At 38.1% G+C, this 27,705-nt stretch overlaps 1 long non-coding RNA gene across 2 annotated transcripts; it reads left to right on the top strand.

The window, feature by feature from the left end:
• Window positions 1–19,356: 19,356 nt before the first annotated feature.
• LOC132101867 (uncharacterized) lies at window positions 19,357–21,701 on the top strand. Of its 2 annotated transcripts, none has more exons than XR_009423226.1 (4): window positions 19,357–19,470; window positions 20,671–20,800; window positions 20,947–21,030; window positions 21,572–21,701. It is a non-coding gene; the product is annotated as an uncharacterized LOC132101867 (long non-coding RNA). The 2 variants fall into 2 exon arrangements; XR_009423225.1 differs by having other exon boundaries at window positions 20,944–21,030.
• The last annotated feature ends 6,004 nt before the right edge of the window (window positions 21,702–27,705 follow it).

Raw genomic sequence — 27,705 nt, 5'->3', positions numbered from 1 at the left:
GGTAGTTCCTAGGATAGCAAAGTCCACTAAAGGAGGTAGAGCTTTTTCACATTTGGCTCCCAAACTCTGGAATAGCCTTCCTGATAATGTTCGGGGTTCAGACACACTCTCTCTGTTTAAATCTAGATTAAAAACGCATCTCTTTCGCCAAGCATTCGAATAATGTATCTCTTAAATTGTGAGTGTAGTTGCATCTGCATTTTTATTCTTTAGCTTGGGTTAAACTAATTTTACTTTGTTGGATCAGCAGCTATGCTAATGATGTCTCTATCTTGTTTCTATGTTTTGCCACGGGATTTACATCCCGTGGTAACTAGGATTTACACAAGCTCCAGTCTGGATCCAGAACACCTGAGAAGAGATGATGCTGACCCTCAGAGGACCCCAGATGATCCTAACCTTGAATCAACAAACAGAACTAACAATTATTGCTACATGTGTGACTGCATCATATAATTACTATTAATTAATAATATTGATAGTTCATCATCTAGCTGACTACGTCTTGTATTATTATTATTATTTTTATTTTTCTAAAATCCTGTCAAACGTGCACAAACTACTAGCTACTACTAAATATTGTAGAAACATAATTTTCTGTAAAGTTGCTTTGTAACGATTTGTATTGTAAAAAGCGCTATACAAATAAACTTGAATTGAATTGAAAAAAAAGTGTAATCACCAAAAGACCCAAAAAACACAAACTACAGTAGCCAGGCCCGGCACCAGAGGGGACATCCCTGTGCCCCCTCTTCGGACCGAGGGTATATAGTGTATTAACTATTTTTTACAAAAACTGCTTCTACGGGACCATTTATACATTTTCGTGTTTCTTTAGAAATAATGAATGCACAAATGGAGTCTTTAAACGCACCAGATGTAAAGTTATTCGCTGTCAAAGTGTCGCCAAAATGAATGGGAGTCAATGGAATGCTAACAGCAGGTGGGGGTCCGCTAGCCAATAGCGGCGCCCAGGGATGCTTCTATAAAATATGAAACCCTGTCCCCCTGCTCAGCCATACGCTCCCAGACATAAACCTGGCGCATAGAATGACGGACGACATGACGCCACTTCCAGGACCCAGAGAGACACGCTCCTGAAATGTCAATCTCATCTGCTTTTATACTCATTGAACGCACCGTATCCGCCAATAATCACTATCGTAAATTGATCGCATCACCACATATATACAGTACAGACCAAAGGTTTTGACACACCTTCTCATTCAAAGAGTTTTCTTTATTTTCATGACTATGAAAATTGTAGATTCACAATGAAGGCATCAAAACTATGAATTAACACATGTGGAATTATATATAGAATTATATACATAACAAAAAAGTGTGAAACAACTGAAAATATGTCATATTCTAGGTTCTTCAAAGTAGCCACCTTTTGCTTTGATTACTGCTTTGCACACTCTTGGCATTCTCTTGATGAGCTTCAAGAGGTAGTCACCTGAAATGGTCTTCCAACAGTCTTGAAGGAGTTCCCCGAGAGATGCTTAGCACTTTTTGGCCCTTTTGCCTTCTGTCTGCGGTCCAGCTCACCCCAAAACCATCTCGATTGGGTTCAGGTCCGGTGACTGTGGAGGCCAGGTCATCTGGTGCAGCACCCCATCACTCTCCTTCTTGGTCAAATAGCTCTTGATGCCTTCAGTGTGACTCTACAATTTTCATAGTCATGAAAATAAAATAACGTCTCAGGTTACGTATGTAACCTTGGTTCCCTGAGTAGGGAATGAGACACTGCGTCCTCTAGGGGTCGCTATGGGGAACACCTCGTCGTGACCCGTGTCTGAAGCATACAATGAAAAAACGCCAACGCGTTGGCCGGCGACAGCCTCTGACGTCACTACCGGCGCGACTATAAATAAGCGCCCGGAGAGCACGTCATTTACTTCTTCGTCTGAAGCTTGCGTCCAAAGCATGGCTTAGGAAGCTAGAGGACGCAGTGTCTCGTTCCCTACTCAGGGAACCAAGGTTACATTCGTAACCTGAGACGTTCCCTTTTAAGGGAACTTTGAACTGCGTCCTCTAGGGGTCGCTATAGGGAACAGTATACCTACGCCGCCATGCTGAGGGGAGTGCAGGCCAGAACCATGGCAAACACTAAGTACCAACTCTACCATTTCCATGGGAGTTGCCCCTGGGACGTTAAGACGGCTATCCATGACATTATCCCTTACGGCCAGAGGCCTAGGCTACATACCCAACTTACCTGTTAGGGCCTCGACCCAGGGTAGAGCTTTACCTTTAAAGGGATATGGCTAAGAACCCAGTATTTATACAAGGTCTCGCCTGTCACACAGGGTTAACCGCTTGCTCTAGCACAAGCTTGCTGAAAATTCTGTCTCAACAGATCTCTAGCAGCAACACCCTGTTTAGATGGGTATCCGAGGATACATGGGTGGAGTGGCGCAAATGGAATGGTGCATCTCAAAAAAGTATGTTTGAGAGTCATCAACCCAATCTGAGCGCTCTGGGGGAAAAAACAGAAAACTCTTTCTCATATGAGAGGAGAACTCCGAATTTAGAGTAGCGCGCTCATATGCGACCCTCCTTGGAAAAGGGGAGCACTGCTAACTACCACGAGAAACACCCAGATATCCCCTCAACATTGAGGGAGCTCTGGATTGGAAAACGGTCTTAAAAACCTCGGTTGAGAGACCGGAAACTACGAGTTGTGCCTTCTCAGAGATCACCTACAGCCTCTAAGCTCCATGCGGGGGCGCACCCTCCGCCTGCGAGAGGAGATCTCTCCTGACAGGAACCTCCCATGGAGTACCGTCAAAAAAGAGAAATCAGGCCCAGAAATCGTACCTGGTCAGAACGGGGCTACTAACAGCAGCCGAACACCGTTCCGGCGCACTCTCTCCAGAACTCCCGGGTGCAGAGCATCTGGGGAAAAACCGTACAGATGAAGCCTCGGCCATGTCTGTACAATGGCGTCCAGCCCCATTGGAGCTGGATGAGTCAGAGGAAGCCAGAGGGGACAACGCGATGCTCTCTTGAGTCGCAGCAGATCCACCCGAGTCTGGCCAACCCCTACAACTCTGCTTCATCACCTCAGTGTGAAGCTGCCATTCCCCGGGCCTCGGCCCCTGCCTCAACAGGATGTCTGTTCCCATATTAAGATGCCCAGGAATGTGACTGCTCTCAGCGAGAGGAGTTCTCCCTGGGACCACCGTTGAGGGACTTAAGCGGCCAGGAGGCCCCGTAGGGTGACCTGGCCGGACATCCATGAAATTCCCTGCAGTGCTGAGCCAGCTTTGATGATCAGCGAGGCTCCCGCAGAAGCCTGTGACCTCGGCCGCCTAAACCGGAGCACTGTAAAGGAAACTCACAGAGTTTTTTTTTTTTTTTTTTTAGTCGACACATAACCACCAGCAATTTAATACACAAGTATACACAGAAAGGGTTACAATTTTACTTACCCACCCTCCTGTATCGGAGCCCCCCTCAAGGGGCGCCTCCTTTTAGTCCGGACCATCAGTAAGGTGGTTGTTCTGTGAACATAAAACCATCCAAAACATCATAAGTCCAGCATAGGAGACTGTTATGCAAGAAATTCCCCACCTAACCTCAATTAAAAAAAACACCCAAGGGAATGAGTAGCTACGTTATTTATTGCTCCGATTCCGACGAGAACGCTGCCTTGTCTGAATCACATCCCTCAGGTCCTGCTTACCTCCTCGTGACCCACGATTGCTCTTACCCTTACCTGTCGGCGGGGGAGGAGCGCGAGCTGCAACACTAGCCTTCTGCGCCTGTCTTTGATCCTCAGATCGGGACGGGCCAGGACCCCAATATTGTTCGGGCTAGGACCTGGACCTTCATGGAATGAAGGATTTAAAGGCAGCTGAGCGCGCCCTTGCCTCCCTGAACTTCTCGACCACTGTCTCAACGGAGGTACTGAAAAGTTAGGAAGGCGAGACCGGAGCATCGAGAAGAAAGCCCCTTTCTTTCCTCCCGATGTCTGCCAGGTTCACCCACAGATGTCTCTCCGTTACCACCATGGCCACCATAGACCTACCCATGGCGGAGGCGGCCTGCTTGGTAGCACGAAGAGAGCGGTCTGTGGTGTGGCGCAGCTCGGCGACCTGATCAGCTGAAAGGCCCTCGCCTTCATCCAGGTCCTTCAGCAGGTCAGCCTGATAAGCCTGAAGCACTGCCATCGTGTGCAACGAAGCCACAGCCTGACCTGCTGCTGCGTATGCTCTGCCATTTAAGCAGGATGTATCCTGGAGGGGCTTAGATGGCAAAGAGGGAGATTTAAGAGAGGATATTTCCCCCATAGAGAGATAGCTAGCTAGCATCTCTTCCACAAGGGGCATCCTCTCATAGCCGTTTTTGCGCATTGCCTCGATATTGGCATAACTCGTATGCTGAAACCGATGGATGCAAGAAGAAAACAGCCTCTTCCATTCCTTATCAATTTCTGCATGTAAATCAGGCAAGAATGGAAGGCTCACCTGGGCTGGAGGGCTATGGTCAGACAAATAACGCTCGTCGAGACGACCTCGGGGCGTCACTTTGCTGGCACACTTCCATGGCAAGTCCAACTTTGCCGTGGCGCGATCCATAACCTCTAACAGCACCACATAAACAGGGCAGGAGGATTGAGGAGACTCAGCCTCAGCTTCTTCGCCACCCTCAAACATCTCCTGCTCTTCCTGGGCAGAACCCAGCAGAGCACAAACTTCAGTATCAGAAAGGGTAAATGACAACACATCTTCCTCCTGAAGTTCACTCTCGCCTGCCGCCAAAGAGCGCGAAAGGGAAAGTCCCTCTCTAAACTCCTCAGCGAGCTCCATCTGCGATCCCCACGAGCACATTCTCCTCCGTGCCTCAGCAGCGGCGGGTCCTGAACCGCGGGAATCAGACGGCCGTACCTCTTTCCTCGAAAACAGAGACAGATGAGAGCGAAGGTTTTTCATAGAAAAACGCTCGCAGTGCACGCAGATCGCCCCCTCAAGGACATCGCGTGCGTGCTCTTCCCCCAAACAAGAGACGCAAAGACTGTGTGTCATCAGGTGTCAAATAACACCGACACGGATGTACACACTATCTAAACGCCTTACTAGTGGATGCCATGATAAACAGAGAAAGATCGCTCTTGCCGTGGTTTAGTATATTATACTAAAAACAAACAAGCAAGCCCTGCACAGATTTAAAAAGTAACTATACTTTTTTTCCATAAAAAAAGTAACTAAGTAATGTAATTAGTCTGAAAGCAGAAAGTCGTTTACACCTAGAATGATTTGTGGGTGAGTTTGGTAATGAAAACTATATATATATATATATATATATATATATATATATATATATATATATATATATATATATAAACTATATTTTATTATTATTATTATTATTATTATTATTGATAACTGGTATATTATTTTGTAAAATGTGTTAATCCAACTTATATATATATATATATATATATATATATATCCAGTTACAGAGCAGTACCATAAAAATGTAGCACTGACATTTTCTTTTTGCCACTGTTCAATTACTGATTTCATATATTTTGCTCAGATTCGTATCAGTACAAATTACATTTCATTTTACGGATTGGAAATGCAATATTTGCTAAAAAGACCTAATAGGCTAGTGCCTTTCATGATCAGCTTATTGATGTTTCTGCTTCAACTCTACCCCTTTTAAGTGTCTGTACCAGATGAAATCAAACAAACTAGTGTTTCCTGTATTAAGCCCCTTACCAATTATGAGATATGATCAATAACACCCTCTCTCTAGATACCACTCATACACATGGCCGGAAATCCTTCTGTGGCCACTCTTGGAGAAGTGCTCTCCATAGTGAAACCCTAATGAGATACATTGCTATGACATCTAAATCAATAGCCATGTTAAATATAAATATGTACATAGTTTGGTAGCTCATGCTTGCTGGACTCTGGTGGAAAACTGCAAATAAATCAATGACTCTGCCCGTAATGTAATGTAACACCCCTCTTTCCCCCCCGTCTGTTCAGGATCTAAGAGTAATGCAGCACAAATGTAATTTATTTGCAAGCAAATTCATATCTGATATCAAATTATAGTTTAGATATGATAAGGGAAACACATTTGTATCTACATATGGAGATCTGATATAGATCTGTCATTTCCACTTAGAGGTCAATACGGGCACTTTAATGTTTCTTTTCTTTTCTTTTCTTTTCCTTCTCCATTGTCTCAGAAACCTTTCAAATTCCCAAGAAAAGGTCTCAGAAACTTGTATTTAATTTTCCATTTATTTTGCTACTTTTCAAATGCATTTTATGTATATACTTATCTTAAAGGAAAAGTTCAACCAAAAAATGAAAATTTGCAGAAAATATAAATATACTCACCCACAGGCCATCCAAGATGGGTAGTAGTATGATGTAGTAGTAGATGGTTTTGTTTTTTTACATCACTTGCTCACCAATGGATCATCTGCAGTGTATGGGTGCCATTATTTATTTACTTATTTAATTAATAATAATAATAATAATAATAATTATTATTATTATTATTATTTAATGTTTTACTGACGGCACCCATTGGTTGCAGAAGATTAATTGGTGAGCAAATAATATCTTGCAAATATCTCATATATCTGTTGTGAAGAAGAAACAAACTCATCTACATTTTGCATTGCCTGAAGTTAAGTGTTTATTTTATTTTGGGGGGTATGCATATGTGTAAAAGCAGATGAGCTTTAAAATTAATTATTTAATTAATTAATGTAATATATTATTCCAGATTTCTACTACAGAATGAATGGCAATTTGAGATGGGAAGAAAATTTTAAATTACCATGAACAAAACAGTAACATATTAAGGCATGGGCGACACAGACATCTTGCTGGAAACAGCAAAAAGAAAAAAAGAAAAAAAAAAAAAAACCTTGAGCAAATTTGTTTTCACAGTTTGTGTAGCTGTGCAAACATTTGAGTGCCATTTCGTTAGAATTTTCACCTTCAGCATGAAGATCATCTCCTCACTGGAAGCAAGCAGTTCCAAATCGCTATAGAAGAGCCCAAACAGCAAAATAATTTTTCATGTGTGGCTATTCTAAAAATCAAACCTAGAGGTTTTATATATATATACCAAATGTGTAAACTGTGGAAATTACTCTGGACTTTTCCTTTAAGTTTGATCAACACATAAACACAATAGTTAACCCTCTGAGGTCTAAGGGTATTTTTGGGGCCATGAGAAGTTATGTCATGCCCTGACATTTGTGCTTAATATCTAAATGGCTAATGTCTAATCTCACTGTAATCAACACAAACTGGACTATAATAATATGTGAGCAGCATGTATGTACATGATTGTGTTTTTGAGAAAAAAGTTAAATCACTTGAATAAGGCATTAAAACACATACAGAAAATTGGTTCCCAGGACTTTTGAGAACTGGAGCTTGTAGCCTAGAATTTTTTCTTTCTAAATTATCATCTTGTTTACTCACTTACAGAAAACAATATATTGATTTAAATTTTCTAAGACAGTGGTTCCCAACCTTTTTCAACTCGCGGCCCACACATCCAAACATATATGTTTGCGCGGCCCACTGCAAAAAAAAAAATAATAATAATAACTGACCCCGCTATTGTTGGGTTAATAACTTAGTACTCAGAAGCTAGATTGTTAACTGTATTTATTGAATGAACTAGGGCTGTGCGATATGGGGGAAAAAAACATCGCAATTTCTTTGATCAATTTTGATATTTCGATTTTAATCACAATTTTGACGCACACATATATGCTTTACAGTCATAAATGCATTCAGGATGAATTTGAAACATATTTCCAAAAGAAAACCAATTAGAGCTTTATCAAAAAGTTGTAACGTCTCTAGAACAGACATAAGTCAAAATAATCACTAAAGGTGTAACAACATTTATAGACTTATGGCAAAAAATAAATAAAATATAAATATATACAGTTATGTGTGCGGTGCAGAAGCAGCAGAGAGAGTGCATTATTGTAACGCGAAAGCACATTAAAATAATGCACGAGAGCGAATCTCTCCGCTCGCACGCAGATTTTCTTTTGCTCTGTCACAAAACCAGACGAGATTGCTCAGATACACGCTGCTCTCACCCGGAGAGAGTGTGCGCACTTAAAACATTTCTCATCACACTTAAACTGTGTCCTGTGCACTCACAACTCATTCTATGCTCATGTGCTAGATATTAATTTTCGCACGTTTTTATTTAAAGCCTTTGATTGGATCAGATATCATAATGCGGGAGGTCAGAGCCACGGAAAATCTTGCTATAAAGCGATTTAGAAATCGCGCAGGCTCAAATCGTTATTTTATGACGATTTCTATTAATCGCACAGCCCTAGAATGAACTGGCAATGAACAGAAAATAACTCGGACTGGCACCGCTCAGCAAAACGGGAAAACCAGATCCAGGCAGAGCTCGGCAGCGGGTAGACAGTCAGCGGATCAAGCAGTCAGGGAACATGTTGACAGCATTTATGCATGTTTGAATTTGTTGTTCTGTAGCATATGCAGCAAAAATATCTAAGATAAATTGGCGGTTTATTCTTAAACCAATCAGCAAGCTCCAATAGTGGAAGCATAGTTACAGTTTAATATTTATTTTTTGTTATTTAATTATATATATGAAATATATTATTATTTATTTTATTAGTAATTGGCGGCCCACCTACAATACGGCCCACAGGTTGAAAACCACTGTTCTAAGACACTTTTTGTTGGTAAAAGTCATATGCGAGTAGGCGTCAACTATCATGAATATCATTGTGATTTACACCTGAGAAGACAAAGGCCTGCATAACGAGCTGCAAAATAAATGTATATAATTTTATGTTTGTAGTTTATTTAGAATATATTTAATTATCCCACAACATAATTTAATATTCACTTGCGAGTGCAGTTAAATCTATAAGTTTATTATGAACATTTAAAGCCGACTTTCAAAGCTGATTTTTTTTGCATCATTACTCCAGTCACACAATCCTTCAGAAATCCCTTTAACAATCTGATTTTCTACAAAATAAACATTTATTGTTATAATAATAATAATAATATCTGTACGATCAACACTGAAAGTATAATTTAAATTCTTTTAGGGGTTATCTATAGGATTAGAATCCCATAGTTATCAGGAGAAAATGTCTCATAACGCGTATACGCATTAATCTATTCCAGAGGGTTAAGTGGGGCTCTTTTCATCTGAAACTTCTGTCTAAAGTAAAGCTTTTCTGTCCCCCAAAGATATTGAAAGAGTCACACATGCTTTTGTTTTATCGCAATTCGACTATTGTAATTTGTTATATGCTGGAACTTCCCAGTCCTCTAATTACAATGCTTCAAATGGTCCAAAACGCTGCAGTCAGATTTCTAACAGGAGTCCTAAAACATCAACATAAAGTGTTTTTTTATGTTTTTTAAGTTTCTATTTTAATGGCTCTACATTGGTTGCTGGTATGTCATAGAGTTGATTTTAAAATATTGATGTTTGTTTTTAAATCCCTAAATGGTCTTTTACCCTTGTACCCGTCTGAACTTTTAAATCTTAACACATCAGTCAGGTGTCTGGATTGGATACGGTCTGGATACGGATACGGTATCCACGGTATGGATCACAGCTGAAGTCCACAGGGGATTGTAAATTTGCTGTTGTTGGACCTAAGCCAGGATTAGGCAAGTTCGGTCCTAGAGAGTCACAGACCTGCAGAGTTCAGCTTCAACCCTAATCAAACACACCTGAACAAGCTCATCAATCCATTCAGGATTACTAAAATACAGGCAGGTGAGGTTTTTTTTTTTCAGGGTTGGAGCTGAACTGTGCAGGACTGTGGCTCTCTAGGAACGAACTTGCCTACCCCTGACCTAGGCTCTGCAACAGTCTTCATTTTTATCTGAGATCCCTGTCCTCATGTACACAAGTTTAAATTGAAGTTAAAGTGTCATATTCTGGTTCAAACTTTAATTTTTTTTAAATTATGTTTTATTTTTATTGTGTCTTTTTGCTTTCTTTCTTTTTTTTATCTGTACCTTAGTTTTATACTATGTAAAGCACAGTGGTCAACTCTTGTTGTGTTTATTTTTTCTATATAAATAATTTAAATTAAATGAATATTCCCTCAGATTTCAGAACAGAGTTCCCTGAGATAAGAGGACAAGCATTGATGACTGTCGCTTTCAGTCTAAATGAGTGAATTGAGATCAGAACCGAATGACATAGCAGTCGGCTCCAACATTTTTGATCTGCTGAAGCGCCATTTGTTCGTGTAGCTGCACAAACATGATCAATTCAAGCTTCAGTATTCAGAGTAAACAGGAGTTTCCCCATTGCATGCAACACTAGTTTCATTAACTCAGGGAACATCTCTAGGTTGCACATACTGTATAACCATGGTTCCCAGAGGAAATGAGATGATGCTTTAAAACTTTATGGTAATGCCTTTAGCATGACCACACTCTGGATTGCATGTGTTTTCAGTCCATTGGATGGGCAAGACATCACGGGCGGGGTGACATAGTGACCAAGATGCTTAATAGCATCTGCAGAGGATACAGAGGTGGAAATGTGTAACCAGGGTGTTTCTGTCCACTGACTGGCCACCAAGAGGGGCGTGATAGGCCGCAATGGCCTGCATGTAGACCTTCAAGGTGGAGTGGGTCAACCCTACAGAGAACTATACCTGCAGGAACTCCAGCACTGTACAAACTGGGCAGTTAACTGGGTCGAGATGGCTGTCTCCTCACCAAAAAAGTAAAAATCTTCAACTTCAAAGCATACAGTTTCCTCATAGAGGGAGCTCTGGATTGGAGGATGGTCTAAACAATCTCGGTTGAGAGACCAAAATATACAAGTAGTGCCCCCTCAAGGGCCACATCCATAACTTCCAATGCTCTGTGCGGGGGTGAACCATGATGCCCCGTGCTTGAGAGAGGAGGTCCCTCCTGACGGGACTCTCCCTTGGAAAGCCTTTGAAAAGGGACACCAGGTCCGGGAACCATCATATGCCCAGCCAGAACAGGGCAACTAGGATGGACCCCATCCCAGCGTACTCTCTCCAGAATTACCGGGAGCAGAGCAATCGAGGGAAAGGTGTACAGATGGCGATCTCTTAGGTCCAGGAGAAAGTGTTTCAATGCTAGAAACACAGCCAGCACCTGCAGGCAGTTGATGTGCCACATGAGATTGCAACCACTCCACAGACCGTGGGCTGAGCGGTCACTCATGACCGCACCCCGGTCATTGAGGGACATATTGTTGCTAGCGTTATGCTGCGACAAGGTGCTCTTAGCACAGGGCCCTGAGACAAGAACCAAGGTTTCCTTCACATGTCCAAGGCATGAAGGCATCGCCACGTGACTTTGAGCATCTGAAGCTGGTTTCCCCTCCGGTAGAACCCCTTGGTCTTGAGCCACTACTGTAGGGGTCTCATTTACAGCAGGCCAAAAAGGTATTACATTGGATGTACAGTAGCTGCCATCGGACCCAGCAATTTTCGAAACTGCTTGACCATGAGTGACCAGAGAGAGCACTAGATCTAGGCAGTGCAGTCGGAGAAAGGGCTAGCCTGTCTCCTACGATCGCCAGCTGCAGCGGTACTGGAACTGCAAGATCACAAGCACGGACACACTCCTCGAAGCGTGCCCGGTGGGAGCAGAGTGTTTGCAGCAGGCAGAAGCACAATCAGTCCCCACGAGAGCTGATTGTGCAAGCTCCGTTCCCACATAAACAACGCACAAACTGTAACGCAGGCAGGGAGGAACACACAGTCTAAAATGCTGCATGCTCTTGCTTAAGCTTTGTCTTCTGTGAAAGCATCAGACATAATATGTTTGTGCAACTGGGACAGACAACAATAAATAAGACTGACACACACAGAGACCTTGCTGAATGGCAGAAAGCTGCCGCTGTATCCACCACACATGCTTTTAAGCATCCTGGTCGCTACGTGACCCTGCCCGTGAAGTCTCGCACATCCATTGGACTGATTACCCACGTGATTTAGAACATGGCCATGCTGAAGGCGTTCCCATAGTGTTTTGACGCAGCTCGAGTTCTTGAAGGGGAACTGAGGTTATGTCAGTAACCAGAGCATTTTCTATCACTCATTTGCAGGTCAGTTAACCTTGCTGAAATCTTTGAAACTATCAAAAGCCTTTTGTGTAAATGTGTCACTCTCAAACTGTACCACATTCTAAAAGTATGAAGTTATTCAGTTTCAGAGTGAACTGTCTAAAATCATAATATCAGTCTGACTACATGTTTATCTCTGTTATTGTTATAGCCATATTTAGATCATACAGATAGCCTACTCCATCACATCCAGCATGACTTGGGGTGAGTCCAGGATCAATACGGCAGGCGTATTGAGGAACCCTCAACAGCCTTAATATGATTGAATCCATACTGCAGCACTTTTCCATACAACACCAATACTGGATTTAGCTGTTCTTGCTCTGAAAACTGATTGTTGTATCGATTGTGAATATCTAAATGTCCCATCTGTGTTGATCCTCTACCTCTGGAGAGGGATATTAATGAGACACTCCAGATATCTCATGCATCATCACAATCCAGACTGCCACTGTCTGGAGCATGTGAAGGTAGACATTTTGAACTTTATAAATGCTGCAAGCTGGAGTGGATACATACTTCTTATACATATTCTGTATAATAACTTGGCACAGCTGTCACAAAAAAAAAAAAAAAAAAAAATCAGTGTAAACTACTGCTAAAGTGGTGTAAAAGGATTTTCTTGAATCCTGACCTTGACAGAACAGTTTTCAAGGCTGTGTATAAAGGGGCAGCCTTAAGTATGTGTCTTCTTTTTTTGTGACTCAAATTAACCCTCATGTGTTTTGGTCATTTTGAAGAAATTACTAGAGAATGTTATTGAGATAAAACATGACTTTATACTTTGTTTGAAGGTGTCTTTCTTACATAAGTTACATATTTACACTTATAATAACAATTAATTATGCCAAAAGTTGTGAGAATTACATAAATATTAGTTTTCAAAAAGTTTGCTGCTAAACTGCTTTTAGATCTTTGTTTCAGTTGTTTCTGTGATGTACTGAAATATAATCACAAGCACTTCATATGTTTCAAAGGCTTTTATCGACAATTACATGACATTTATGCAAAGAGTCAGTATTTGCAGTGTTGGCCCTTCTTTTTCAGGACCTCTGCAATTCGACTGGGCATGCTCTCAATCAACTTCTGGGCCAAATCCTGACTTATAGCAACCCATTCTTTCATAATCACTTCTTGGAGTTTGTCAGAATTAGTGGGTTTTTGTTTGTCCACCCGCCTCTTGAGAATTGACCACAAGTTCTCAATGGGATTAAGATCTGGGGAGTTTCTAGGCCATGGACCCAAAATTTCAACATTCTGGTCCCCGAGCCAGTTAGTTATCACTTTTGCCTATATGGCACGGTACTCCATCGTGCTGGAAAATGCATTGTTCTTCACCAAACTGTTGTTGGATTGTTGGAAGAAGTTGCTGTTGGAGGGTGTTTTGGTACCATTCTTTATTCATGGCTGTGTTTTTGGGCAGAATTGTGAGTGAGCCCACTCCCTTGGATGAGAAGCAACCCCACACATGAATGGTGTCAGGATGCTTTACTGTTGGCATGACATAGGACTGATGGTAGCGCTCACCTTCTCTTCTCCGGACAAGCCTTTTTCCAGATGCCCCAAACAATCGGAAAGGGGCTTCATCGGAGAATATGACTTTGCCCCAGTCCTCAGCAGTCCATTCACTATACTTTCTGCAGAAGATCAATCTGTCCCTGATGTTTTTTTTGGAAGAAGTGGCTTCTTTGCTGCCCTTCTTGACACCAGGCCATCTTCCAAAAGTCTTCGCCTCACTGTGCGTGCAGATGCGCTCACACCTGCCTGCTGCCATTCCTGAGCAAGCTCTGCACTGGTGGCACTCCGATCCCGCAGCTGAATCCTCTTTAGGAGACGATCCTGGCGCTTACTGGACTTTCTTGGACGCCCTGAAGCCTTCTTTACAAGAATTGAACCTCTTTCCTTGAAGTTCTTGATGATCCTATAAATTGTTGATTTAGGTGCAATCTTAGTAGCCACAATATCCTTGCCTGTGAAGCCATTTTTATGCAACGCAATGATGGCTGCGCGCGTTTCTTTGCAGGTCACCATAGTTAACAATGGAAGAACAATGATTTCAAGCATCACCCTGCTTTTAACATGTCAAGTCTGCCATTCTAACCCAATCAGCCTGACATAATGATCTCCAGCCTTGTGCTCGTCAACATTCTCACCTGAGTTAACAAGACGATTACTGAAATGATCTCAGCAGGTCCTTTAATGACAGCAATGAAATGCAGTGGAAATGCAGTTTTTTTGGGATTAAGTTAATTTTCATGGCAAAGAAGGACTATGCAATTCATCTGATCACTCTTCATAACATTCTGGAGTATATGCAAATTGCTATTATAAAAACTTAAGCAGCAACTTTTCCAATTTCCAATATTTATGTAATTCTCAAAACTTTTGGCCACGACTGTACATTAGTAAGTACACGTAGTTAATTAATATTACACAGTGCTTAAATGTACAATTATATTGTAACTATGACAGCTTTAAATAAAATTTAAGCATGGTTTTTAGGTTTTTTCCCACACCTTGTTACTCTTTTGAGTTTCAAGGTCAAAAATATACCCATACAAATTTTGTTTGTAAATCTCTCATTAAGCTTTATTATTGATTCAATCTTTTTGTCAACTTGTTTCTTTTAGTGAGCACATGCATGTATTCATGGAACTGATTGGAGCTTTTGCAACTCAGTTTTTGAGTGAACATTGCCAAAATCATCCAGGGTATTTTCTTTTTATTTATTTTTTTTACTCAAAAATTTGATTTACAATCTGATCATTTTGAAACACTAAATTTGGTAAATAAAGTGAATCTTCACCCAATTTGGTGACTGAATGGAGCTTATGCAACTCAGTTTTCATTTGCTTAATTTATAAATATATATAGTTCTACACTGAATCTACCGTGTTCTCAGAATGCATTATAGCATTGGTCTTGTATACATGTGTTCAGAGGTGGAAAGAGTACAAAAATATTCTACTCAAGTAAAAGTACCATTACATTAATGAAATTTTACTTAAGTACAGGTAAAAGTACCAGTCTAAAAATCTACTCAAGTAAAAGTAAAAAGTAGCTCATTTAAACTTTACTCAGAGTAAAAATTACTTAGTTACATTTTAACAGTTGGAGGGAGTCAAAATGGGACAGGCCAAGGGTGTCAAACTCAGTTCCTGGAGGGCCACAGTCCTGCACAGTTTAGATATAACCCTAATTAAACACACCTGATCCAGCTAATCTAATCATTTAGGTTTATTTGAAAACTACATGATATGTGTGCTGGAGCAGGGTTAGAACTAAACTCTGCAGGAGTATGGCCCTCCAGGAACTGAGTTTGACACCCCTGGGATAGGTCTATTAATCTCAAACTAGTTGTTTTTAATTAAAGGAATCAGTTATTTAGAATAATAAAACATTTGGGCTGTTACCAGGCAAATCAGTATCAACAAACTCATCTTTTAATGCAAAGGAAATGCAGAAGATTCATTGGAAGTGGCATTTAGATGTATTACACTGTTTAGTGCAGGACAAGAATGCATTTAACCTGCAGTTACCAATGCATGAATAATGTTTTGATATACAAGACATAAAATGTTGAATACTCATTTGAAATGATAAGAAATTAATTATTTAAAAAAATCAAAAGATACTTTAAATGTGAAATTAAAATGGCCAGTATGTGTCAGCAAGTCACTGTTAATAAGTGTCATTGCGATTGAACCGAATCATTTAAACGGTTGATTCATTCAGGAACAAAACACTGTCACGTTGCTCAGAGACGCAAAACTGTGCTTTGGTGGCTGTGTTTGGAATTATTTTCTGTTGTAGAAATAGAGCTAAAAAGGCAATATGGTGTCTAAAACGCAAGTCTCTTAATTAACTTGTTTACTGAACTGTTATATATATGTATGTATATATTCATGATGATTTTTGGAGGAAACGATGGCATTCTTTGTGTGATTTTGATTTAATATATGAAATTATATAAATATGTGAATTTTCTGCCCCTATATCTTCAATTTTGTGATCATTCTAAATGCATTTTAGGAGACTGAATCACACAGTGAAAGAACGCACTATAAATGTGCGCGCACATCATTAAAACAAAAATAGCACACTCCTCACCACGGTCTTTTTAGCTAATTTGTGCAAAACCTCTTGCTAAAATGTCAAAGCTTCATTTTAACCACCAATGCAACGATGCAATTATTTAGCTTACCTCTAAATTCTTGCGCAGGGTTGATGTTTTGTCGAGATTTTATAAGCTGCTAGTTTGGTCTTCCTAGGCAAGTACAGCTTACACTGCATAATAGAGCATACATATGACCAGGGGTTCACTTCATTTCCTTCGAGTTCAACTGCAACTGCCCTCCAGGAACTGAGTTTGACACCCCTGGGATAGGTCTATTAATCTCAAACTAGTTGTTTTTAATTAAAGGAATCAGTTATTTAGAATAATAAAACATTTGGGCTGTTACCAGGCAAATCAGTATCAACAAACTCATCTTTTAATGCAAAGGAGTTCAACTGCAGAATATGACGGGGTTTCGTTTTCAGCGCTGTCTGCACCACTAACGCCTGTTTTGTCCGTCTGCATCTTTCTTGTGATTTTAGCGCCAGTTTGCCCTCCTGCCCATTATTTACTGACGTAGTCTCCAGGGAGCGATTTTTTTTTTTTTTTTTTTTACTCAGTAATTAATGTGTTTCAAAATGTAGCGAAGTACAATACTTCAAACAAAATATACTTAAGTAAAAGTAAAATTACAGATTTAAAAAATTACTTTAAAAAGTATTAGTACACAAAAAAGCTACTCAATTACAGTAACGCGAGTAAATGTAATTCGTTACTTTCCACCTCTGCATGTGTTGCCATAAAGTTTGACTAAAATTAAATAGTTCAGAAGGCAGCATAATTTGAGACTGCCTTCACATCATGAACGATGCCTCAAAAACTTGCAAGGGAGCTTAGAGGGGATTTGAGTCACAGAAAATTTTGGACTGTTAGGCCTCCTTGATTTAGACTAGAAGCATGATTTTTTTCAAGGATAAGTGAAAATTAGAAAATAAACTGCCCATTCAACACTGTATTCATGAAATCAAACACTATGTTGGTGTGTATGAATGCTATTATTGAGATGTGATGTAAGATATGTGGAGGAGGTTTGATTTTTCCACATTTAGACATACAATTACCAAACAACTCCTCAGATTCACACACTGAACTGCTCATAGCATGGAGGTGTTTGACTACAAAATGAAGAGCTACTGCATGGGGTGACCTGGCACCATGCATGACTGTTATTTAACGTATGCTTCTCATTAAGAAAACATTGTTCTATATTTGTGGAGGAGGATTTGGGGGGAAATCAATTAGAATTCACACTGAACAACACTGCATGATGAATCTTCAGATATTTTTTTTTCTTCTATTTACTTTTACGGAAAAGCATTACAGTTTAATTTTAACTTTTATCAGCACCTGAATTAGATTTTTTTTTTCCATTGCGTGTTTCCTCCGTCGTGTAACTGCAGATTGTGTTCACATTGTAAAACCAATGAACATGTTCTTCTTTTGTCAGTTTATAAGGAAATACACTGGTTTCTAAAAAAATATTGTTGGTAAAAGTGAATACAGTCCCTTCCAGCTGTGGCTTGGAGCATTTTAAATTAAGCTAACCTCTGGTCTCGCTCTCCTGCCTTTAACTGTTGGCACACACAGATTTTTTTTCACCTCTCTGTGGCCCAATCAGAATGTAAGAAATTGCATCTTGGAAGCACAGAACAGTATGGAACAAGTTCAAGCGTCTTTCACAAAACTGCAGCCATGTTTTAAGTCTTTGCAGTTAAATGTAGCTTGAAATTGGCAAGTACTTTTTATCAGTGGGAAGACACTGTAAAAGGAGCCATTCCGACACATTCGGTTGCATTAACCTGACATTTTATACAGTATGTACTTTAAATTTTGTTGCAAACAATGCTGTGAACTTAGGGCTGTCACGATATTCGATTTTTCATATCACGGTTATTGTGGCCATAAGAATTCACGATGTCGATATATCGTGATATCTATAGAAACCTTGGGGTGAGGTAGATATCAGTCAAATTATTTTTTACTTTGTTTATTGAGTTTTTCTTTTTCACCCAATGAGCATAATATTGATACTGATAAATGCAGGGCACAAGACTCTGGCTTTCTCCGTCTTCTTTGCAGCTCCTATGAAATAACAAGAGAGAAAATACTGTCAAGTTCAACAGTATGATGAATAAATATTAATGGTAACACTTTACAATAAGATGCCATTTGTTAACATTAATGTATTAACGAACATGAATGAACAATGAACAATTAATGTTTACAAACACAACTTGTGATTTTAACAATGCATTAGGAAATGCTGAAATTAACATGAACTAAGTTTTATAAATGCTGTGGAGAAAAATAAGACGAGTAAAGAAAACGCGGTACTTATTAAAATAACAACCCTGTATCACACGAAATACGTTCTGAGGAAACTATTTTGCTATTTTGCTAATTAACTATTAACTATTTTTTGCTCTTTTAATGCCTGTTATAAAATGTATTCTGTCTTCTTTATTAATCAGATTAGCACCGTATTGTTTACTCGCTGTATTATATCAGTCATCTGAGGCTGTCTTTGAGTTTCATTGCGTTTAACTAAATGAACACAGCTGCTAACTAGTGTGATTAAACTCTGTCGGTCACGTGACGTGCCATAAACTTTCAATATATTCATTTCAGGTTCAAAGATGTAAATTTGTAGTAAAATCACCGTAACCACGACAAGTACAACAGTAACAAATTAAATTTGAAGTTAAAACCCAGGAACGGGGAATTTACCATGTTTTTACCACAGTAACTGTAGTTTTACTATGGTATATTAATAATCAATACAACAATACAATAATCATCAAACTAACTATGGTTTTACAACTGTAATGGTCATTTTTTTATGTGCTTTTATATGACAGATATCACAGTAATCAGATTTACATGTAATCACATGTAAATCATGCTTTTGATACCTTTTTATGTAAATCCAAAAAAAATAAAATAAATAAAAGGACACATTTTTCCCCTCTTGCAGTTCATTCATATCAGTTTATATTTTAAATATTGTGCTCACAAAACATTATTCAAATTCTGTTTATAATTCCATTTTATTCTACCCCGCCCCCCCCCCCCCCCCCCTTTCTTATTTTTATTTATTTTTTATTTTTTTTAGCTGAAAAGATGTAAAGGAAGCAGTCATCCCTGTGGTGTTTGTGGAGCGGTATTCCTTCAGAAAGGGAGAAGACAGAAAGCTGCGGAGGCAGACATTTTCAGCAGTAAGTCTCTGATAGTTTTACCCTTTTATCAAACTGCTGTTATAAATTGCACAGCATTTGTTGTTTCTTAACCTTTTGCACTGTCCAAATACCCACACTTGCCATCTTTGCACTTGACCACTTGATTATTTATTTGACGTATTTCCTGTGTTTAGCCCAAGTGTTCGAGTGAGTATGGTGACCAAAAGTGTGTGTCGAACTTTTCATGACCTGATGACTGTGTGTCACAATGTCTCCAAATGCGCCATCTCCTCCTGAGAAACCGGATCATCCAGCCCGCTGTTGAAATAGTCCTTCAAAGTCACATCATTGTACCCCATACCCTCGGCCAGGGACCAGAACACCTGTGCCAGGGCACCCACCTCATTGCCTCCTTGGCGGAGGGCGGTCAACCGGAGATACCTTGCTCTCGGCTCCGCCATCCTGGCTAGCCAGGTGTTCTGGTCCCTGGCCGAGGGTATGGGGTACAATGATGTGGCTTTTAAGGACTATTTCAACAGCGGGCTGGATGATCCGGTTTCTCAGGAGGAGATGGCGCATTTGGAGACACTGTGACACTGTGTTTCCCAATCCTGGTCCTGGAGAGCCCCAACACTGCACGGTTTTGGTGTCTCTCTTATCTGACAAACACACTTTTGAGGTCTTGGAGTCTACACTGATGAGCTGATGAGTTGAATCAGGTGTGTTTGATCAGGGAGACATATCAAATGTGCAGTTTTGGGGTTCTCCAGGACCAGGATTGGGAGCCAATGCCTTATGGGACACACTTACTGTATGTGTTTACAGAGATTTTTAGTTTTTTTTTTTATTATTATTATTCAACTTAGCATTTTAAAATAAATTCTAAATCTCTTTTCATTAGTCCCTATTACAGAGGACAATTTAATTTTTGGTGCTTCTAATTAAGTGAAAAAAATATTTTCAATATCTAATTATTATTATTATTATTATTATTATTATTATTATTAATAATATTTCACATACATTGGAAAGGTTATATTATAGCTTATATTATTATTATAGGTTATATTAAATAATATAGCTTGTTATTAATGACTTGCTTTTATTAATGGATGCATTTAACATTTAATTATACAGCATCTTTTTTTATAGGCTGTATAATTACACACACACACATACACACAGTAATGTATAAGTTGCATGTAATGTAATAATATTTCTTTTCTTTCTGTCTTACAGGATTGTTTGCAGATAATGCTGTTCTTCTTTTTCAGAAGATTTTGGTGAGCCAACCCTCACAAACCTTCCTAAAAACTAAAAGAGCTATTACTGAGTCTCAGCGAATATTGCCATGATCAGCTCTTCCCAGGTACATTTGTTTAGAGTTTTTTTGAATCAACATTTACTCATCAAATGCTCTGGTCTGAATCTTACTTTAAATTAACTTAATTATATGTTTAATGAGCAATATTAATTACACACAGAGTAAGTAGAAATTATCTTGTTTTTCAGAAGATAAGGAAGACCAAGGAAATGATTTGCTCAGGATGAGGAATGAAGACGGCCATCTTGTGCTCAAACAAAGACAGAAGTCCTCTGGTATGTGTGTATTGAAGCAATGCTGTGTTATGTGCTACAGCACTTTATGATGATCTCTCACAGGACTGGTCATGTCAGCCGTGATTATTCTTTCTAATATGTTTTATTTATTTATTTATTTTTGATACAGCTATTACAATTATAGCATGTTGGCAAAGTGTGACGGGAACATTTTTAAATTTTAAGTTTAAAAAAAAACACCACCTGTTTGTCTTAAATAAAAGAATACAAGTTTTATAAAAGTGGTTTACATTATTTAATTGTTTCATAAATGTTTTGTTATAAATTGTGGATTGATAGTTGATTGGTTTGAAGCCAGGCCTTACAATACACAGACTAAAACACATTTGTGAGAGAAGTCAGGAACTTTGGAGAAAGATTCTAGAGGAAGAAGACACATTTACTGCAACAATAGATGAATTATAGAGGCAAAAATTTCTGTCACGTGCTAAGGGGTGTCTCATGAGCAAGTCCTTTGCCTCTAACTTTTTCTTAATTCTTGCAGAATGAAATTTTTATTGCAGTATTTTAATTTGTACAGATGATCTCATCAGCCAAATGAGGGGTTTTGACCAAGTGATGCTCTTGAAAGGAGTGAAAGAAGAGGATGTGGTAAATTGTCTTCAGAGAAAAAGCTTCTCAAAAGGTCTTAAAACAGCTTGAATAATGGTAAGTGTACAATACTACAAGGGTCATAGTTGCTCACCCTGCTAAAATCACACAGAACATAAGCTGAGCTCTCTGTCCATTAAACAACTTCATCTGGATTGTTTGTATTGTTTGTTTTACTTTGACCAGGTCTGGGAACTGTCTGAAAATGGGATGTTAGGACTGAGAGATCATCTGGCTGAGAAAAGGCTACACCACATCAGTGCTGGATATCAACCACAAACTGTTTCCAGACACGAGAGAAGAAGATCATGATGAGGAGATGAAACCAGTTTAGATGTGATGATAAGGAATCATTATTTTCTGGAACAGTATCACATGTCTTATATGTATCACATGATCTGTATAACAGTTGACTGGATAGAATCTTTTTACTTTTAAGGACATTTCATCACTCCTCTGTGTGAACTGATTAATTTATGATATTAATGAATTTTTGATCCATTATTATTTTCCTTAAATCGTGTTTGTCTTGATGCTACTTTATCAACTTCATAGTCTATGCTTCAATAAAATTAATATGGTGAATATTGTGTGTTGAAAATTCTTGGTAAATTCATAATTTTACTAGGTAGGCTCATATGTGTTTATTGTACACTTGAAAAACTACAAATTATTAATTACAGGATTATTTTTTACTTAAGACATAAACATTTTTTTATCAGATTAATGAAATCTGGAACAACAATTCACCAGAAAGTTATTATTGCATATATTTATCACAAATACGTCTTTTTTAAAATATATTTATATATAAAGGGAGTTACTAGATGAATTATTTTGAAAAGCCATTTGCTTTAATGTTACAAACACTAGAGGGATAACTGAGAATGTAGCAGGAATGATCAACGTGGATCTTGTACTCCATTAAAACCAAGAGCATGCACATTACTGATGTCCAGTACCTGAGGAGCAAGATACGGGGGTGAGGAGGACATTTTTACACTGATTGTTGCTAATTAGTTTATATATATAATATTCTTTTTCCATGTTTCATCAGATGGCCTCACCATGTCCTGTCAAAAGCTTTACTAGCCATGATGTTAAGATTAGAAAAGTGTGGACTGTGAAAACTGTCAGATGTAAATGTGACTCTGCTCAGTTTGTAGTCCATGATGAGGAGAATACATATATGTTGGTTTTACTGCCCTTCTACCCCCAGGGGCCCAGTAGCACCCCCCGAAAGAGCCAAAAACTGTACATTTTAAAATGGCTGTAAATCATAGTTTAATTAACGAATCAAAGAGAAAACCGGAAGTATTATTACTTATGCTATGCTGATAAAATAATGTCGGGCACAGTTTTCAGAAATGAATGGAAATGTGCCATAAAGGCATTTTAAATATTGCTCACTCTAAAATACCAAATTTCACTCTGTCTTTCAATTATATCATAGAGGTTTGCACAATGAAACTATTTAGAAATCCAGTTTTCCATTAAATATCTTATTTATTTCATTTCGTCAATAAAACGATTTAAACTACATTACCCACAAGCCTCCGTCGTTCTATCTATGGAAATGGAAAACTAGGCGCTGTTTTTTGTAGTTCTTTGAAGTTATGCTTAGGGTTAGGGTTAGTATCTCGCTAAAGAGGAAATTTTCTCAACATAGCAACCCTTACTTGTTGACTTAATCTATTACTAATGTAATAATAGCAGCAAAACGTACTTTTGTAACACGATGCACTGTTTAATATGGGTTAAAAGATAGTCCAACCACAGACTGTCCTGCGGTGACAAGGGAAATTGACAGCCAATGATATCAAAGCTGAGCTGCGGCGTCACGCTTCCTTATCCATTTATGACCGATGTCTTTCAGCTGAAGGGATAGATTGGTTAACAATCAATAACATTTGCTACCTATTAGATTGTGTTTTATTAACGTCTACACCTTCCTGCAACAATAATGCAAATGCTCTAATTATTGTTGTTCAGCTTGACAAAAATTGGGCAATATTGATGAGCACATGGCCAGCATTCGCAGTTCTATCTAACCGATTCCTCTCATTAAATATAAGATTTTTTTTTAAAGACAAGTGCATTTTCTAATCAAATGATGAGCTTCTAACATTTACATTGTATGTTATGTTGTGCTTTAAAGTTATAAAAATTATTAACTTTTGTGTTTCTGTGATTTGCCATTCTCTATCATTTGAACTCTAGCAAAAACAGAAAGAAAAAACTAATTCAAAGACAAAGTGCCCTTATAACTGCACTACATCCTCTGTCAATAAGCTTGTTTTTGCCACTATGAAGAATAAAAATACTTTGCAAATACTTTTATTTAAAAAAAAAAAAAAAACAGATAGTCTTTCAGAGAACACTGGAGAATTTAATTGACCAAAAAGTGATACAACACACAGTTTCAAACTCAGAAAATAAAAACCATGAAGACATGCATGTCAAGTGTGCAATATCATCTATAAAACTCCATCAGCACAGCATCAAATAAACACTGATTGTCCGAACAATGGAAGAAAGAAAACGTGTTCAGGAAAACAAACACCTGCTACATAAAAATGCAGAAATAAAACCGACAATAACATCATTCACTTTATGACTGGAACTAGGGGATGGCTGAGCATGAATACGTCCTTTACGAAAACTCCTGATGAGAACTGATGTTTTTTTTTTTTAATGATAAAAGCACCAGAAGCAAAGTTTACTGTATGAAGCTAAAAAAAAAGAGAACACAATGCTTTATCAATATGAAAATACTATTTTCAACTATTGTTTTGATCACTGGTTCTGTATACAGTATATGGGTAGCTGGAAGGTCACAATGTAATCATTATAAGCTTAGAATTAAAACAAATTTTCTGCAAAAATCAAACCACTGCAAAGTCTAAACACTGATCAAGGAACCATTTCTGTGTGTGGGGGGGATAAAGAGTTAAAGAGTTGAGTCCTTGTGCATGATGGAGAAGAACAGCATTATATGCATACAGTCCTGAAAGACAGAAAGGAAATATTATTTAATTACATGCAACTTTTTTTTTAGACCATCAAAACAGCCTCTGTAAAGATGCTGTATAATTAAATGTTAAATGCATCTATTATTAAAAGCTAGTCAATAATAGCAAGCTATATTCATATGAATTATTTAAAAAAAATATTACATGCTTAAAGGACTGTTATCAGTAGTGTAATTGATCTGGTCACAGAAACCTTTCCAATGTATGTGAAATATTAATAATAATAATAATAATAAAGATATTGATAATAATTTGGTAGTAAAACAAAGTGTTGCACGTTTTCTTGGTGCACAGAAAAGTATATTTCTACATCATTTGCAACTGCTTTTTTTCACTTAATTAGAAGCACCAAAAATTAAATTGTCCTCTGTAATAGGGACTAATGAAAAGAGATTTAGAATTTATTTTAAAATGCAAAGTTGAATAAATTAAATAAATTAAATAAATTAAATAAATTAAATAAATTAAAATAAATAAAAAAAAAACTAAAACTCTGTAAACACTTAAGTTGTTGTTGTTGTTTATTGATCCAACAATCAGCTATCTTATATACATATGAGTGCTGTTCTTCCTGTGGTCAAAATCACTATTACATATCAATTTTTACAAAGTGTGTCCCATAAGGCAGTGGCTCCCAATCCTGGTCACAGTGGGTATTTGGACAGTGCAAAAGTTTAAGAAACAACAAATGCTGTGCAATTTATAACAGCAGTTTGATAAAAGGGTAAAACTATCAGAGACTTACTGCTGAAAATGTCTGCCTCCGCAGCTTTCTGTCTTCTCCCTTTCTGAAGGAATACCGCTCCACAAACACCACAGGGATGACTGCTTCCTTTACATCTTTTCAGCTAAAAAAATAAATAAATAAATAAAAATAAGAAAGGGGGGGGGAGGGTAGAATAAAATAGAATTATAAACAAATAATTTATTTTTTAAAGATGTATTTACTTTTTTTGGATTTACATAAAAAGGTATCAAAAGCATGGTAGAGTAAATGTGATTACTGTGATATCTGTCATATAAAAGCACATCAAAAAATGACCATTACAGTTGTACAACCATAGTTAGTTTGATGATTATTGTATTGTTGTATTGATTATTAATATACCATAGTAAAACTACAGTTACTGTGGTAAAAACATGGTAAATGGCCCGTTCCTGGGTTTTAACTTCAAATTTAATTTGTTACTGTTGTACGTGTCGTGGTTACCATGATTTTACTACAAATTTACATCTTTGAACCTGAAATGAATATATTGAAAGTTTATGGCACGTCACGTGACCGACAGAGTTTAATCACACTAGTTAGCAGCTGTGTTCATTTAGTTAAACGCAATGAAACTCAAAGACAGCCTCGGATGACTGATATAATACAGCGAGTAAACAATACGGCGCTAATCTGATTAATAAAGAAGACAGAATACATTTTATAACAGGCATTAAAAGAGTGAATTTACATCTAAGTTACTCACCGAACCTGTGGAAACATGTAAACTGATGACAAGTATCGCGATGTGTGCTGAATGAGACTTCTTGAACGTGATTTCATAGTGATAAACTATGAATAAGCGATAAGCGAGAATGGGTTGTAAGAAAACGTTTCCAGTTTTTTTGAAAACCTTTTAATGCCATTTTTCCTGAAGTTGAGCGTTGCTTTGGTCAAACTCACCGCTGAATGCTGTTTTACCTGGAGTTGAGTGTTGTTAAACTCACCGCTGAAAGCGCTAAACCTTTGCGGGGACTTTGATATCAGATTGCGAGGGGTTTTAAACATCAAAAACCAGTTGGAGGGCCAGATAAAATTATCTGGGTGCCGCCGTTTGACTCCCCCTGGCATAGATAATATTTTGTAGCCCGATGTGAAAAAAGGGAGTAAATAATTAAAACAAAATGAACAGCATTAGCTGCTACGTGTGAAAAGAAACCTGGTTTGGATGTATTATGTTCAGGACAAACGTAATTGCACTGCAATAAATTGGCTATATTAGGTCAAGGACCAACGTAATAGCACTGCTTATATTAGGTTAAGGACCAACGTAATAGCACTGCTTATATGTTGGCATGTAACGTAATTGCGATTTGCAAAATAGTTTCCTCAGAACGTATTTCGTGTGATACAGGGTTGTAAAATAATCACCCTTTACTTAAATATATGAACACAGAAAACCGTTGTTAACAGGTTAATATAACGTTTCCCATACTATGACTAGTAAAATAATAACAGATCACTCTGATGAACACGGCTCTCCTCAGAGTATCTGTGAGCGCTGCGTCTTCTTCTTGTGTGGCAGGTGTCAACGTTAAGGCACAGTACTGCCACCTGGGCACTCAACCAGGTACTGATGATGGAGTATTTCCATGTGGTGTTATCATAAGAGAACTGTTCATTTTAAATATTGCGGTTATCACTAATACCGGTATATCGTCATACACTAAATTAACACGATATCGATAATTGTTTATTTGAATATCACGGTTATCGTCAATACCGGTATATCGCGACAGCCCTATGTGAACTAAGAGCAAATTAATAAATGGGACTAAAATGTTAACAAATTGCCTAAAAGTGATGGTTCAACTGTAGATTTTTACTCAATTTTAAAGTCCCCATAAAATCTAAACTTTTGTGGATTTTTATATATTAACCTTAAACTATAAGCAATAGTGCTCCAAAACAATTTCACATTTAATATTTACAAGAAATAGGAATTTAAAATTAATTCAAAAATTAAAATCAATCTGCACTTTAGCTTCAGAATTTATTTTTGTTGTCGTTGTTGTTGTTTTTTTTTGTTGTTGTTTTTTTCAATCAAATTCTCTAGAATCTGAAGGACCCTGCCCCCTACAATTAAAAAAGGACAAATAACTAAAGCTGCCACTAAAATTGGTCACTTCATTATATGCTTACTTTTCTTTTTTTCTTTCTTTTTTTTAACTTGCAACACTATAGAGAATGGTGCACTACTCATACTGTGCAGTTTGTGACAAAACCAAAGGGTCTTTTATTTTACTAAAAGGGATAGTTCACCCC

Source organism: Carassius carassius, chromosome 23, assembly GCF_963082965.1.
Source record: "Carassius carassius chromosome 23, fCarCar2.1, whole genome shotgun sequence".
In the NCBI taxonomy this organism is placed as follows: Eukaryota; Metazoa; Chordata; class Actinopteri; order Cypriniformes; family Cyprinidae; genus Carassius; species Carassius carassius.
This window is presented reverse-complemented; position numbering and strand designations above follow the sequence as displayed.